We start from the raw sequence: 14093 nt of genomic DNA on the forward strand, positions 1-14093 counted from the left end.
AACATGGGTTTCTAGCTGGTAGATCAGACACTTGATTAATTTCAGTGACTTGATTGATATTATTGACAATGGAATAAGCAATCACCTACTATTGACAAATTATAAAAGAACAGCTTTACTGAAATATAAAGGACATTCCAGATTAGCCACCTGTTTAAATTATGCAATTTAATGTTCAGTGTGTTCACAGTCATGCAACCATTACCACAATTTCTGAGCGTCTTTATCACCCTCCAAAGAAATGCCATAACCACTAGCAGTCAGTCTCCATCCACCCCCTATAGCCCCCCGCAGCTGATTCCCTTCTTCAGGCCCATATAACTCCCAATCTACTTCCTGTCACTGTGAATTTGCCTATTTTGAACATTTCATAATAATCGTACAATATCTTGTCCTTTGTTACCGGCTTCTTTCACTTGGTATATTTTCAAGATTCATCCATGTTGTGGCATGTGTGAGGACATTATTTTGTACTACTGAATGATATTTCACTGTTTGGATATATTTTTGGCTGCACTGCGTGACATGCAGGGTCTTAGTTCTCTGACCTGAGGTGGAACCTATGCCCCCTGCACTGGAAGTGCTATGTCTTAACCACTGGACCACCAGAGAAGCCCCTGGAGACCCCTGGAGACATACCCTATTTTACTTATCCCTTCACCAGCCACTGGACATCTGTGAACAGTGCTGCTGTAAATATTAATATACAAGTTTTTGCGTGTAGGGTATGCTTTCCTTTCTCATGGGTGTATTCTGCAGAGTGGAATTAACTAGGTCACTTGGTAACCTTACCTTCTGGATTGTTTTCCAAAGCAGCTGCACCATTTCACATTCCCACTGGCAGTACATGATAATTCTAATTTCCCCACATCTTCACCAGTACTTGTTATTATCTTTTATCAAGGCAATGGCACCCCACTCCAGTACTCTTGCCTGGAGAATCCCATGGATGGAGGAGCCTGGAGGGCTGCAGTCCATGGGGTTACGGGGGGTCGGACATGACTGAGTGACTTCACTTACACTTTTCACTTTCATGCATCGGAGAAGGAAATGGCAACCTACTCCAGTGTTCTTGCCTGGAGAATCCCAGGGACGGGGGAGCCTGATGGGCTGCCATCTCTGGGGTCGCACAGAGTCGGACATGACTGAAGCGACTTAGCAGCAGTAGCAGCAGCAGCATGGCCATTCTGGGTCATGTGGGTGTTACTAATGGTTTTGATTTATGTTTCTTTAATGACTAAGGATATTGAGAATCTTTTCATGTGCTTAATTGGTTATTTGATATCATTTATTGAAGAACAGATCTTTTGGCCATTTTTACACTGGGTTTGTATTTTTATTATTGAGTTGTAAGAATTCTTTATATATGTATCATAGATACAAGTCCCTTATCAGATATATAATTTGCAAAATTTTGCTTTGGGGTCATAACTAAGAAACTATTGCCAAATTCAAGGTCACAAAGATTACATCTATGTTTTCTCCTGAGAGTTTTATAGTTTGAGCCCTGACATGTAGGTTTTTTATTCACTTTGACTTAATTTTTGTACTTAGCATAAAGTAGGGGTCCAACCGCATTCCTTTGCATGTGAATATCCAGCTGTCCAAGTAACTTCATTGAAAAGAATATGTTTTCCCTGTTGCATTGTCTTGGCATCCTTGTTGAAATCAATGTATGATGGAGGTAGGGATTTTGTTCCAGACTCTCTCTTAATTCTATTGATCTATAGGTCTGTCTTCATGTCCATGCCACACTACATTGATCCTTGTAGCTTTGGAGCAAGGTTTGAAATTGGGATCTGTGAGCCCCCCAACTTAGTTCTTATCCAAGACTATTTTGGCTATTATGGATTCCTTGAATTTCCATATGAAACTCAGGATCAACTTGTCAATTCCTGCAGAGAAGCCAGCTGGAGTTTTTGATGTGCTTGATGTGCAAATCACCTTGCTTAGTATTGCCATCTTGTTGTTCATTCACTCAGTCATGTCCGACTCTTTGCGACCCCATGGACTGTAGCACACCAGACTTCCCTGTCCTTCACTATCTCCCAGTGTTTGTGCAAACTCATGTCCACTGAGTCAGTGATGCCATCTTAACAACACTGAAATTCCTAATCCAAGAACATGCCCTTTCATTTATTTAGGCCTTGTTTCATTTCTTTCAATAATGTTTTATGGTGTTCAAAGTTTTACACTTCTCTTGATAAATTTATTCCTAAGTGTTTTATTCTTTTTGATACTATTGTAGGTAAAGCTATTTTCTTACTTTCACGTTTTGTTTATTGCTGTGTGTAGAAATACAATTGATTTTTACATATTGATGCTGTAACTCTAAACCTTATTGAACTTGCTTATTAGCTCTAATAGTCTTTTCAGTGAATTCCTTAGTGTTTTCTGTATACATAACTATATACCATATCACATCATCTGCAAATGGAAACGTTTTACTACTTCCTTTCAAAATGGATGACTTTTATTCCATTTCTTGCCTAACTGTCCTGGTTAAGAGTTCTAATTTAGGACAGAAGTGGAAAGAACAGACACCATTGTTTTGTTTTTGATCTTCAGTTCAGTTCAGTTCAGTCTCTCAGTCGTGTCTGATTCTTTGCAACCCCATGAATCGCAGCACTCCAGGCCTCCCTGTCCATCACCAGCTCCCGGAGTTCACTCAGACGTTCATCGAGTCAGTGATGCCATCCAGCCATCTCATCCTCTGTCATCCCCTTCTCCTCCTGCCCCCAATCCCTCCCAGCATCAGAGACTTTTCCAATGAGTCAACTCTTCCAATGAGTCAACTCTTCTTGATCTTAGAAGGTAAAAATTCAGTCTTTTTTGTACTATGCATTATGTGAGCTAACTTTGGAATTTTGAAAGTTCGGTTTAAAAACATTTTAAACAGAAAAACTAACGTGTACCTGGCACAGTAAACTGCCCTACATTGGTGTAACTCCTGGGGAGACCAGAAAGAAGTCCTCCAGCTCTACAGTTTTATAAGAACCGGGTATGGAATCTGCCGTGGCATCCTGTTGTTGTTATTGTTGTTGATCTGTTATTGTTGATCCGTCTCTAAGTCATGCCCAACTCTCTGTGACCCCATGGACAGCAGCACACCAGGCTTTCCTGTCCTTCACTATCTCCCAGAGCTTGCTCGAACTCATGTCCATTGGCTTAGTGATGGCATCCAACCATCTCATACTCTGTCACCTTCTTCTCCTCCTGCCTTCAATCTTTCCCAGTTGGGGTCTTTTCCAATGAATCGGCTGTTCACATCAGGTGACCAAGGTATTGGAGCTTCAGCTTCAGTCTTTTCAATGAATAGTCAGAGTTGATTTACTTTAAGATTGACTGGTTTGATATCCTTGCTGTCCAAGGGACTATCGGTCTTCTCCAAAACCACAGACTGAAAGTGTCAATTCTTTGGCACTCAGCCTTCTGTGGTCCAACTCTCACATCCATACATGACTACTGGAAAAACCACAGCTTTGACTATACAGACCTTTGTCGGCAGTGATGTCTCTGCTTTTTAATACATTGTCTAGGTTTGTCATAGCTTTTCTTTCAAGGAGCAAGCATCTTTTAATTTCAAGGCTACAGTCATCATCCACAGTAATTTTGAAGCCTGAGAATATCAAGTCTGTCACTGTTTCCATTTTTCCCCATCTATTTGCCATGAAGTGATGGGACTGCATTCCATGATCTTAGAAATAGATACCACTGTAAAAGCTTCCTAATGTTCCACCTTCTGAACTTCTACAAAGTTGTTATCATTCAGGAAAATGAACATTGTTCATGCAAAATTGATGACATCAATAAGAAATTTTAAGATCTTTCTTTTGCCAGGTGATGCTTTTCATTTAAGAATCAGATGAACACTAAGATGCAGCTTAAAATACAGTGAGAAGTAAAAACTTTGTTGAGAATCATGGTACATGTACTTCTGCATCTGTAGGTGCATCTTTACCTGTATCTACACCCACACCTATATCTGTATCTGTTCTTATCTATTTGCAGATGGTGACTGCAGCCATGAAATTAAAAGATGCTTACTCCTTGGAAGGAAAGTTATGACCAACCTAGATAGCATATTCAAAAGCAGAGACATTACTTTGCCAACAAAGGTCCATCTAGTCAAGGCTATGGTTTTTCCAGTAATCATGTATGGATGTGAGAGTTGGACTGTGAAGAAAGCTGAGCGCCGAAGAATTGATGCTTTTGAACTGTGGTGTTGGAGAAGACTCTTGAGAGTCCCTTGGACTGCAAGGAGATCCAACCAGTCCATTCTGAAGGAGATCAGCCCTGGGATTTCTTTGGAAGGAATGATGCTAAAGCTGAAACTCCAGTACTTTGGCCACCTCATGCGAAGAGTTGCCTCATTGGAAAAGACTCTGATGCTGGGAGGGATTGGGGGCAAGAGGAGAAGGGGACGACAGAGGATGAGATGGCTGGATGGCATCACTGACTCGTTGGATGTGAGTCTGAGTGAACTCCGGGAGTTGGTGATGGACAGGGAGGCCTGGCATGCTGTGATTCACGGGGTCGCAAAGAGTTGGACACAACTGAGTGACTGATCTGATCTGATCTGATCTATATATTTGCAATATGGCCTTGACATCAGATACGTATAGTGTTGCTTCATCACTGAGCAGCTGAACTACATTCAGTCCATGGTGGGCAGGCAGCTCACTCAGCCTTGTGATGGCAGCATCACTTAGGTGCATGAAATCTGTGCTAAGATCCCTGTACCTGTTTCATTCATGGTGACATGGTGGCCTTGGATCCTGGAGTTAGGGATCTAAGCGGGGTCGCCATGGTGATGGCTCGTCTGCATCTCCCTTCCACGCTCTCTGCTGGTTCTGGATCACATCCCTGCGGCTGGAGGTCCAGCTCTGTGCACACATGCGGCACACGCAAATCATTCTAGGTGTGTGGGCTGTTGTATTTATCTGCACAACTGCTCCTCCTACACACACACACACACACAGGCACACACACACACACACACACACAGGAGTTACTCCACTTGGATAGATTTGGGCTTACGTGAATGTCTTAGCTCAGGCTGCTACAACCAATTACCACAGATCAGGCAGGTTTAATAGCTGACATTGACTTCCCACAGTCCTGGAAGTCCAAGACCAAGGTGATTCCTTTCCTGGAAAGAACACTCTTCCTGGCTTGCAGATGGCCATTTTCTCACTGTCCTCGCAGGGTGGAAAGAGTGAGCTCTGGTCTCTTACTCTCTTTGTAAGAGCACTAACCCCCCATGGGCACCCCACCCTCATGACCTCACCTGAATTTAATCTCTTCCCAAAGGTGGAACTTGTAAATACCATCATATTGGGGGTCAAGCTTTCAACATATTACTGTAGGAAAGACAGAAATATTTGTCCATGACCAGCTTGCTCCCTCTTCCCAGAAAGGCAGACCAAGCCTATTACAGTTCCACTTGGGAAGAGCTCTGCATCTTCTGACTTCCTGGTTTCCATCTCCCTGAGATTGATGGAGTGGACCATGAGGTCTCCAACAAAGGCCTCTCTGTGGTTTCTACAGTTCATTTTGTGAAGGTGTTTGAAATGTGTTTCATGACTGAACAGCTAGCATTTAAAGCAACAAAAAGAAAAGACAGAGCAGAAGAGGAAGGATGGCTTCAGAATGAGAAGACAGAGAAAACAGCAAGGCTGCTGGCCACACTCTGAATGTCCTGAATGGCAGGGGAGGCTGGTGCAGCACTCTGGGTGCCCAGCTCCTGCCACTGAAATTTAAATAAGTGAGAAGATGAAACATCTAAATAAATTAGTGGCAAAGACTAAAAATGTTGAGCAAGTTTCCAGAGACTGCACAATACTTTCTGACCCTTGGCTGAACAGATGATACAATCAGAAACTGCTCAGGACTCCATCCTAAGAACCCAGGCAAGAATGATACATGATGTGACTTGGGGTATCTCGATTCAGGGGGCCTCCTGCAGTCCAGCGCTCACCCCTGGTGGCCAGCACAGCTCCAGGTCCTCAGTAGCCTGTAAACACCATACCACTGGTCTAGGACTCAGGGCTCTTGTCCTTCTCACTGTCTGTTCCACGTTGGGTTAAATCCCAGACATCAGCTTTCTTCATCTGAGAGGGATGTTCAGCTGTTAGAGTTCCAGTCCCGTGGAGTCACTGGGTGGCCCCTTGCTGACCAGTCTCCAGGCTCTGTACAACAACCCCACCCACATATCATACAGGAATCCAGACTCCAAGGCCCCTGCCATCCCTGTAGTTATATCTCTTTACATACGCCCATGAGGATCCCTTTCCCAACCTACCTCCAGGGCCTGCCTAAACTCCCATTATCCATCATCTGAACTCCTAATACATCCTGGTACCCTTGCTCATCCACGGTCCCAGGAAGGTGCTTCTTTCCAGGACATCCTTCCCCCACCTCCAGTATCATTTTCCTAGAAGGCCAATCTAGTTATGTCCATTCTATGGCTTTCCTTTTTTTCCTGGACAACTACCAGGCTAAGCCTCTCTCCCTCTTTTGAGGTTAGCTGTGTCCACATGCAGAGGTGGCACATGTCAGTCACTTTTGTCCAGCCCAGAGCCTCTCCATTTGCCTGCAAGCTTCATCCTTTTCTGCCAAATGCAGAGATGACCTTGAACATCATGCAATGAAGATGGCAGAGCTCCAGTCAGTCTGAGCCCTGAATGACTGCATGGACCAAAACCCCCAACTCCTCTTAAAAAACAAGAGCTTTTGAGCCTATTTACATGATCAAAATTAAACTCTTCTTGTATTTGTGCTATTGTACATTTTTGTGTGGATTTCTTAGACAGCTAGAGTTAGCCTAATAAAGACATCCTCTGCTTAGAAACCTCTTTGATCTGCAGGACTAAGTCCAGCTGTCTCAGTACTATTAGGGTTTCTCAGTTTGACCCCACTTTGCCTCTTCAGCTATTTTAAGTGTTTCTGTTTACACAGAGTCTCCACAGGTAGCTCCTCACCATTTCTGGAAATGTCATGCTCGTTCCTGCCCAGGGATAACTTAATTTAATCTCCAGCATCATTTGTAAGAGACAATGGTAATCACATTACAGTGATACAAAAGTATCAAACTTGTAATGTAAATGTATACATTTATCAAATTAACACATTGTATACTTTAAATTCATATAATGTTATATGCCGGATATGGGCTTCCCAGGTGGTTCAGGGGTAAAGAATCCGCCTGCCAAGTAGGAAACATGGGTTAGATCCCTAGGAGGGGCAGATCCTCTGGAGGAGGAAATGGCAACCCACTCCAGTATTCTTGCCTGGGAAATCCCATGGGCAGAGGAGCCTGGCGGGCTACAGGGCATGGGGCTGCAAAGAGTCGGACGCGACAGAGCACAGCACCATGTACCGTATGTCAAATATATTTTAGCTTCAACAAAGAGGCACTAAAAGTGATTCCACTTCCTGGAAGACTCTTCTCAAAAGGGACCCAAACTTTTCTCACTGCTGTCCTCAGAGTAAGACACTGTTTGTGGTTTTTTTCCAGAAATCCAAATATCTGGAGCAAAACTGAGGTCTTGGTGCTTCTCGGAAGGGCTTCTTCTACCTTTGTCGTCACTCTTCACTGTGCAGGCTAAGTCACTTGTCCTTCTCACTGTCTGTTCCTGTCTGAGCCTTTGCAACCTGGACTATAGCCCTCCAGTCTCCTATGTCCCTTGTATTCTCCAGTCAAGAATACTGCAGTGGGTTGCCGTGCCCTTCTCCAGGGGATCTTCCTGACCCAGGGATCGAACCTGTGTCTCTTATGTCTCCTGCATTGGCAGGCGGGTTCTTTACCACTAGTGCCACCTGGGAAGTCTGAGTTCTTCACTGTGGTGAGGTGAGGAACTAACGGTTTAGGGAGTTAGTGTGGTTTCTGCTTTCTGTACACATCCCCACTGGGGAAACGACAGGGGACAAGAGTGTTGTGATTTGGGTAACTGGATTCTTCCATCTCTTGTGGGGAAGAAGTATCATTTCTGTCTCTTCTCCTCCATCTAAATCAGTCCCTAGGCAGACCTATAGATGGCTCTGAAATACTTAATCTTTGCAGAGAAAAAAGCTAAATAAATAAAGCCCAAAGTGTTAAGATAGATCTGTAAACCACTAATGTTAGAAGATATTGCAGTTAATTCTACAAGCATCTGGTTTATGGAGGTTATATTGAGATGTTGTTATTGTCGTTGTTTAGCTGCTAAGTCATGTCTGACTCTTTTGAGATCTCATAGACTGTATCCTGCCAGGCTCCTCTGTCCACGGGATTTCCCAGGCAAGAATACTGGAGTGGGTTGCCATTCCATTCTCCGGGGAATTTTTCTGACCCAGGATCACACCCGCATCTCTTATGTCTCCTGTATTGCAGGCAGATTCTTTACCACTTTGCCACCAGGGAAGCCCTAGAGTGCGACACCTGTTTTTAAACTTTATGGATGCAAATACTTGACGAGTACTTGTCAAGTCTCTGCACTCACGCCCAGTGGAGGATGAGACCAGAAGTTCCCATCTGATCCTGTTATTTAGAAGTTAAGGAGTGCTGGGGTTGGGAAGACAGAGGCTCCATGAAGTCAGGTTTTCCAGCCCTGCTAGGGTGCCTGGGCGCAGGCACAGAGCTGAGGAGGATGCTGTAGACTGGTGAGTGAGTGCAGGAGGGTGCAGGTGGGGCAAAGGAGGGCTACCACAGTGCGTAAGGATGGGCTGTGGCACCTGCATTGTACAAGAGAGAAAACAGTCAGGAGACAGGGCGCTTACAATACCCACTCTGCCAGGTGGTAGCTACTGGTGATGACAAGGTCATGAGTGTCACGTAGGGGGTTGAATGGACCCTGAGGGGGATAGAGGGAAAGATCACTGAAGGTGGGGAGGACAAGGAATCAAGGGGCCAGTACAGAGATGGTGACCGTAACACCAAGAGCAGCCTGAGGAGCAAGGTGAAGAGGAAGCAGTGTGGGGAGCTGGAACTTCTGTGAACATGCAGGGACCACAAGGAGCAGTAATGGGTGGTGAGGATCATGTCAACGTCACAAAAACTGGAATTTTCAAAATTTGAAGGAGAAATTAGTGGGAATTAGCCATGGGGCCAAGGCTACTAAGTCTCCCTCAAACTCAGAGGTGAATGGGAAACCCCACAACCTCCCCAGAAGGATTCAGGGAAGATGATGGACCAGAAGGCCCTCGTCCTCCAGGGCTTCTTGGTCTAGTGGGAAGATACAAAGCATCAACTCATCAAACACACAGCAGAGGTTACCACGCAGCTCATATTGAAGACAAGTGTCTACGTGCTCTGTGCCCCTACAGATTGTAAGCCCCCTCCACCTGGAATACAAGGAGCGCAGGCTGTCAACCTCTGTGGCGAAGAGCAGAGACATCCTCTGCTGCTGCCCCGAGTGGATCTCGGATGCATCCTCCCTGGGATTCCCTCAACTGCTGTCTCGCTCCTACCTTTCATCTCAACATACAATTCATCTTGGCACTGACAGTTGAGATCAGAGTGAGATGAAGAAGAAGCAGGTATGAAAATATTCAAAACGAGTCTAGCGCACCCCGATGTAGAAATTTATGGTTGCTTCTTCATCTCATTTGCAAGTTTCCTTTGGACAGAAGAGAGTGAGCTAATGACCCTTCACTCTGTATTCAATGATTATGACAAAATTCAAATATTGGGGAAGAGCAGAGAGCATGTGGGTCCAGTGTGAACGTGTCTGTCCATGAAGAATGTATCCCCAGCCCTCTTCATTTCCAAACATCAAGTGTCAATTGGGATAGAAACCACAATTGGGATAGCAACCCTCCTGAGACTCCTGAGTCAACTTTTTACTGTCTCACCTACTCCACAAAGTACTAAGATAGAGACCAGTTCCTTCCTTGAAAAAAAGTGAAAGTGAAAGTCGCTCAGTCATGTCCAACTCTTTGCAACCCCATGGACTATACAGTCCATGGAATTCTCCAGGCCAGAATACTGGAGTGGGTTGCCATTCCCTTCTCCAAGGGATCTTCCCAACCCAAGGATCGAACCCAGATCTCCTGCATTGAAGGTGGATTCTTCACCAGCTGAGCCATAAGAGAAGCCCAAGAATACTGGAGTGGGTGGCCTATCCCTTCTCCAGGGGATCTTCCTGACCCAGGAATCAAACTAGGGTCTCCTGCATTGAAGATGGATTCTTTACCAACTGAGCTATCAGGGAAGCCCCCCATGGGGTTGCAAAGAGTCGGACATGACTGAAAGATTTCCTTCTTTGGCTGGCCCCCAACTCTGGAGCAGACTAAGGATATGCATGAGGCTAGAGGCACCTCTTAGCATCTCCCCCACACCTCCAGATCACTGGGTAACCAGGCTGGAGCACAGAAGACTGCCAGTCTATTTTGTTATTGTTTAGTCGCTGAGTCGTGTCCAACTCTTTGTGTCCCCATGGACTGCAGCACACCAGGCTTCCCTGTCCTTCACTATCTCCTGGAGTTTGCTCAAACTCATGTCCACTGAGTCGGTGATGCCATCCAACCATCTCATCCTCCGTTGCCCACTTCTTCTCTTGCCCTCAATCTTTCCTATAATTAGAGTGTTTTTCTAATCAGTCAGCTCTTTTCAACAGTTGACCAAAATATTGGAGCTTCAGCTTCAGCATCAGTTCTTCCAATGAATACTCAGGGTTGATTTCCTCTAGGATTAACTCGTTTGATCTCATTGCTGTTCAAAGGACTCCAAGAGTCTTCTCCATCACCACATTTGGAAAGCATCAATTCTTTGGTGCTCAGCCTTCCTTATAGTCCAACTCTCACATCCATACATGGCTACTAGAAAAATCATAGCTTTGACTATACAGACCTTTATTGGCCAAGATGATGTCTCTACTTTTTAACACACTGTCTAGGTTTGTCGTAGAGTTTCTTCAAAGGAGCAAGTGTGATCTATTTACTTACTTGCTAGTGTGATGTGTGATGCTTGTTACAGAAGGAACTTAAAGCAGCATATAAGAACTCACAAAAGGCAAGACTGTCATAATAAATCTAACGGAGGAGTAAAGGAAGGAGAAGCCAAGCTGCAGAATATAGAAGGAGGCAGGTAGATGGCTGAAGGAAGCAGAACAGAAAGCCCTGTGCCCTCACTGTGCATGTGGCAGGGACCCTGGGCAGCAGTGCATGGTCTGCAGTACCTGAAACCTCACAACAGACCCCTGCCCTGAGAAGTGCAGCCACCACCAGTGCCGAGGCCAGCTGGACTGTAGCTCCATCAGGAAGAATCTTCATCCCGGATGCACACTGCACTCAGCCACATCCTCCCTGACACACACAGGCTTCACGCCGTCACTCAGGACAGGCTGATGACATCAACCTATAGACTCATGGACTCCAAGCTGGATGGAAGCTCCATCCAGCTGTAACTGTAACTGCTGCTGTAACTCAGTCTAGGAATATACTTTAGAATATCTAAAATATCCTTTAGTGACCTTCATCATATATCATTCCTAGGAGAGAGGATTTAAACCATGGCTGGCGGCGTTGCTCTCATGATCCTCCCTCCTGGAGCGCAGCCCTGTAACACCATCAAGGCAAATAGAGACCCCACTCTGAGAAAACCCACGCCCCTAACCAGGGCTGGACACTGTCAAGGCAATCCTTTAACCTCTATTTATAGATGGACTGGGGGGTTATTCCCAGGAAAACTATAGGTTGAACTACAACACACAGGTGAACAGGTGAATGCATTCTACAAAGCACAACTGATGATCTTCTCCAGGAAAATAGCTTAATTCCATCAAACTGAATTCCATCAAATATCTGTTCTGTGGATAGCTGTCTTCCCCCACTGCATGACAGGAGTGTTATCTGTTTCTCCATTATAAACAATGCTGTGGTGAACATCCTTATTTGGAAGTATTTTTTTTTCCCCTATTAGGGTTTTTTTTTTTTCAGAGAAGATTCTCAAAGATGAAAATGCTTCACTAAATTGTCTAGGTATGTTTAAAGGATTTGATCACCTTCCAGATGGCATTCCCCTGCAGTGACACTGGTGTACTGTCACCTATCACTACTGATGCAGAAGTGTTCTTGTCTATCCTCCGATCCTGAGTCAGTAATTGGCAAAACACTTCTCCTTAAGGTGCTGTTCCCTATGCACTCACTGCTGCTGCTGCTACTAAGTCGCTTCAGTCGTATCTGACTCTATGCGACCCCATAGATGGCAGCCCACCAGGCTCCCCCATCCCTGGGATTCCTCAGGCAAGAACACTGAAGTGGGTTGCCATTTCCTTCTCCAATGCATGAAAGTGAAAAGTGAAAGTGAAGTTGCTCTGTTGTGTCCGACTCTTCATGATCCCATGGACTGCAGCCCACCAGGCTCCCCCATCCATGGGATTTTCCAGGCAAGAGTACTGGAGTGGGGTGCCATCGCCTTCTCCAAGGGGCTTATCAATGGACACTCAACATCACTTTATGCCTTTTCCCCCAACCCACTCATCCCCCTAAAGTCCATGGATTCATGACATCAGAGGTTTTTTCTGTTTTTAATTTTACTTTTTTAAACAACACTTTATTAAATGAATAGAGAAAAGAATTCTATGAGCTCAAATACAACATGCATAAGAGCAGTGGGATAACTATCCATCAAAGAGAACTTAAAAAAAAAAAAAGGCCCTCAAAATTATAATGCAATCTTAAATCTAGCAAATAAATAAAGATGGATAGAAATGTCACATATAATAGCACATGGAATTCTGCTCAATGTCATGTGGCAGCCTGGATGGGAGGGGAGTTTGGGAGAGAATGGATATATGTATATGTATGGCTGAGTCCCTTTGCTGTTTACCTGAAACCATGACAACATTGTTAATTCGCTATAAGTAGTAGTGTGCCTGCTCAGTCATGTCCAAATCTTACGTGACTCCATGGACTGTAGCCCACCAGGCTCCTCTGTCCATGGGATTTTCCAGGCCAGAGTACTAGAGCAGGTTGCCATTTCTTACTCTAGAGGATCTTCCCGACACAGGGATCAAACCCAGGTCTCCTGTATTGGCAAGCAGACTTTTTACCACTGTGCCACATGGGAGAAGGCAATGGCATCCTACTCCAGTACTTTTGCCTGGAAAATCCCATGCACAGAGGAGCCTGGTGGGCTACAGTCCATGGGGTCGCAAAGAGTCAGACACGACTGAGCAACTTCACTTTCAACTTTTCACTTTCATGCATTGGAGAAGGAAACGGCAACCCACTCCAGTGTTCTTGCCTGGAGAATCCCAGGGATGGCAGAGCCTGGTGGGCTGCCGTCTATGGGGTCACACAGAGTCGGACACGACTGACGTGACTTAGCAGCAGCAGCAGCAGCAACATAGGAAGATCCCAATACAAAATAAAAAGCTTAAAAACAAAAAAGAAAAAGAAAAAAGAAATGTCACACATAAACATATAGATGTGACACTGACTTTTTAAACCACAGCAGTAGGGACTTCCCTGGTGGTCCACTGGCTAAGACTGTGCTCCCAATGCAGAGGGTCTAGGTTTGATCCTTGGTCAGGGAACTAGATCCCACATTCTGCAACTAAAACCATTGTAGCCCCCCCCCCAAAAAAAACTATGGCAGTATCCACAGATGATGCAGTGAAAACTGAACATGATGCGATACATTTTTATGGAAGGACAAGAACATCTCAAGACTTTGTTTGAAAAGGTTGTGAAGTTGACATGGGAGGTTTTGCAGGAAATGGATCCTACCTAAGTCATGTGAGTGAGTCTCTCTGTCATTCACAAAAAGCATTTTCCTTTTGAGCTCTCTGTTCTCCACTCATGCGCTGTGACTACCTCCAACACCACTCAGCCCCCTGTAGCTATCTTTTCCCCCCTCCTGAATTTACTCCCCGCTGACTCATCCTCTTTCCTGAGAGCAGAAAGCATCTTCCACACAACCCAGCACATACAACAGCATAGAACATCCAGCCAGAGATACCCCACAAACATGTGGAACACACACAAATGAAGGACAATTGCTTTCTTGGCAATGTTGCAGGTAATTTTCAAACAAACTTCTGGTCTTTAACTTCTTAAATGCTAAATTTGACTTTCAGTTCAGTTCAGTTGCTCAGTCGTGTCCGACT

This window comes from Bos taurus, chromosome 14 (assembly GCF_002263795.3).
Source record: "Bos taurus isolate L1 Dominette 01449 registration number 42190680 breed Hereford chromosome 14, ARS-UCD2.0, whole genome shotgun sequence".
In the NCBI taxonomy this organism is placed as follows: domain Eukaryota; kingdom Metazoa; phylum Chordata; class Mammalia; order Artiodactyla; family Bovidae; genus Bos; species Bos taurus.